Here is a 3484-nt window from a genome sequence, read left to right on the forward strand (position 1 = left end):
GATCGCTGGAGCCCAGCAGGTCGAGGCTGCGGTGGCTGGGATCGGCCACTGCACTCCAGTTGGGCGACAGAGTGAAACTCTGACTCAAAAAAAAAAAAAGAAAAGAAAATTTCCGTCCAACCAGGCAATATGGTACTATTGGCTCCTCTAGACTTGTGAATTTGTTTAAAATCACATAAAACATGGAACTTACTTTCAAAGTGCTTACAGGCCCGGAAGGAAGATACACAGGAAACCAGCTATTGCAGAGTGACAGGGCATATGCTTTACAAGGACAGGCACAAGAGGATGTGCTGTGGGAACAGAGAGGAGGGACATGAAAAACAGCAAGGTTGGGTGAAGGCCTGAGACATCCGGAGACCTTCTCAGAAAGAGTTGATAAATGAGATGGAGATAGCCCGAATAATACCAGAACTGGGAGTCAGAAACAACAGATTTTTTAGAAAATCAACTACCAGGCAGAAACAAAAGAACCTGCCCGGTTCGGTGGCTCAGCCTGTAATCTCGTCCTTTGGGAGGCTGAGGTGAGTGGATTGCCTGAGCCCACGGGTTTGAGACCCGCCTGGGCAATTTGGCGAGCCCTCATCTCCACAATAAATCAAAAAATTAGCCGGGCATGGCAGTGCATGCCTGTAGTTCCAGCTACTTGGAAGGCTGAGGTGGAAGGATTGCCAGAGCCCAGCAGGTCGAGGCTGCAGTGGCCTGGAGTGTGACACTGCACTCCAGTCTGGGCGCCAGAGTGAGACTCCAACTCAAATAAATAAATAAATAAATAACCCAAAAGACAAAGCAAAGCAGCCTGAAGTCCCTCTAGGTCAGGAGCTTTTCAGGACCTGAGACAGGAGAACTACCCTAGTAGGAGAATTGATCTGTTGCCTGGGCCAGGAAGCTGCCAAGCATCCAATTAAGATAATAGGCACTCCACAAGCATGAAAATCCTGAGAAAAGATGAGCTATTGACATGTAGATTCCAACATCCAAAGCACTTCAAAATTTCAACATGTTATTTATAACTTTAGGATTATTACCAAAATTATACATTATTGGAGCTAATATCAGAGCTGCAATTATTAGATACGTGATTCTGAGTTAGTACTAATGTTTTTAGGTAGTTTTCAGATAGTCTGCTAAGACCTGTTCACACATATCAGGTTAAGATCTAGCAGCGCTTAAGCTAGGACCTATCCCTGTGCCATGTACCTTAACATTCAATCTATTTATTTATTTATTTATTTTGGGTTTTTTGTTTTGTTTTGTTTTGTTTTTTGAGTTGGGTCTCACTCTGTTGCCCAGACTGGAGTGCAGTGGCCGCTCCCGGTCACCGCAGCCTCGTCCTGCTGGGCTCCGGCGATCCTTCCGCCTCAGCCTTCCAAGTAGCCGGAATTACAGGCACGCGCTACCACACCCGGCTAATTTTTGATTTATTGTAGAGATGAGGTCTCCGTGTCCAGGCGGGTCTCGAACCCGCAGGCTCACGCAATCCACTCACCTCAGCCTCCCAGAGGCGCGGGATTACAGGCTGAGCCACCAAGCCGGCACATTCAATCTATTTAACCACTTCAGTTCCTCAAGGACAAAGACGAGAAGAGACAGAGATTCCTTAAGAGGTATGGGGAATTATAGGGAGTGGAGTATGGAAAGACTGTTGTCATAGTACCCTCCCAGTTTCAGGTAGTTTAGTAAGTAGGTTTTGCAGGTTTTGCTTTCCTCCTGATACTTATCAGTGATGTTCACCAAATATTTATGCATCCAGCTTTTGGTCACAATGTGATATTGTATTGCGACTCTTTTAGACATTTACTTTTGTCAGTTAGATAAGAAAGGAGGTGATATGTGTCATTTCCAGGAAGGATCCAGTAAATAATGTCTCACTTGCCTATTCTGTCATTGGGGAGATCAAAGAAGTAAGTTTTGAGTTGAAATCTTTTTTAGCCAAGGTCACCTTCCCAAGGCACATTGGACATGTATATGAAAAAGAAACAAACTTTTGGTATATTGAGCCACTCTGAATTGGTATAAAGCACAGCTTAGACTATCTTGATTAAGTCACCTTTCAATATCCATTTTTTTTTTTTTTTGGAGTGGAGTCTCACTCTGTCACCCAGACTGGAGTGCAGTGGTCGCTCCCTGCTAATGCAGCCTCGACCTGCTGGGTTCCAGCGATCCTTCTGCCTCAGCCTTCCAAGTAGCTGGAACTTCAGGCACGCGCTACCACACCCAGCTAATTTTTGATTTATTGTAGAGATGAGGTCTCACCAAGTTGCCCAGGCGGGTCTCCAACCCGCGGGCTCAGGCAATCCACTCACCTCAGCCTCCCAAAGCGCTGGGATTACAGGCTGAACCACGGAGCCTGGCTGTGGGCATATTTTTAACTACCACAGATGTAACAGCAGGAAGTGCTGTGGCCATATTGAGACAATGTAAGGCTTTCCCACAGTGAGAAAAGTGGAACAGATGCAGAAAGAACCTTGAGAGCAGTACCAAGCCTCTCATCTTACAATGCCTGAAACTTACCCTGGCCTACTAGCTATGTGAGAAAAAGGAAATTTCTTCCTTTGCCACTTCAGCCTGTTTGAAATGGAGTTTGTTGATATTTGCTGTTGGGGGTGACAATCAACATATCTAATTGTCAATATATATTGTAAATTAACCTTATTATCAATATATAAACGTGAACACTTAAAAATATATTCTCCATTTCTAAATTATAAAAATTATATATCTATGTAAATAAAACTGTTGGCCAGGTGTAGCGGCTTACGGCTGTAATCCTAGCACTTTGGGAAGCCACGCTGGGACGATTGCTTGAGCCCAGGAGTTTGAGACCAGCCTGGGCAACATAGCAAGATCTCATCTCTATGAAAAAAGTCAAAAAATTAGCCAGACATGGTGGTGTGTGCCTGCAGTCCCAGCTACTCAGAAGGTTGAGGCAGAAGGATCACCTGAGCCTAGGAGATTGAGGCTGAAGTGAGCCATGATCGTACCACTGTAATCCAGCCTGGGTGACAGAGTGAGACCTCCCAACTCAAAAACTAAAAAACCTGTTTATTCAATTGCATGTGGCCGGGCTCAGTGACTCAGCCTATAATCCCAGCACTTTGGGAGACCAAGGTGAGTGGATTGCCTGAGCCCGCGGGTTTGAGACCAGCCCAGGCAACTTGGTGAGACCTCGTCTCTACAATAAATCAAAAATTAGCCAGACTTGGTAACGCACACCTGTAGTTCCCGCTACTTGGAAGGCTGAGGTGGAAAGATCGCCTGAGCCCAACAGGTTGATACTGGGGTGGCCGTGAGCATGCCACTGCACTCCAGCCAGGGCAGTGGAGTGAGACTCCAGCTCAAATGACAAAAACAAAAAAAACATTTTTTAAAAAAAATTTGAGTTGGATCTCACTCTGTCGCCCAGACTGGAGTGCAGTGACCGCTCCCGGTCACCGCAGCCTCGACCTGCTGGGCTCCGATGATCCTTCCGCCTCAGCCTTCC

This window comes from Carlito syrichta, unplaced genomic scaffold, assembly GCF_000164805.1.
Source record: "Carlito syrichta isolate Samal-C Ts95f unplaced genomic scaffold, Tarsius_syrichta-2.0.1 Scaffold314772, whole genome shotgun sequence".
NCBI classification, from domain to species: domain Eukaryota; kingdom Metazoa; phylum Chordata; class Mammalia; order Primates; family Tarsiidae; genus Carlito; species Carlito syrichta.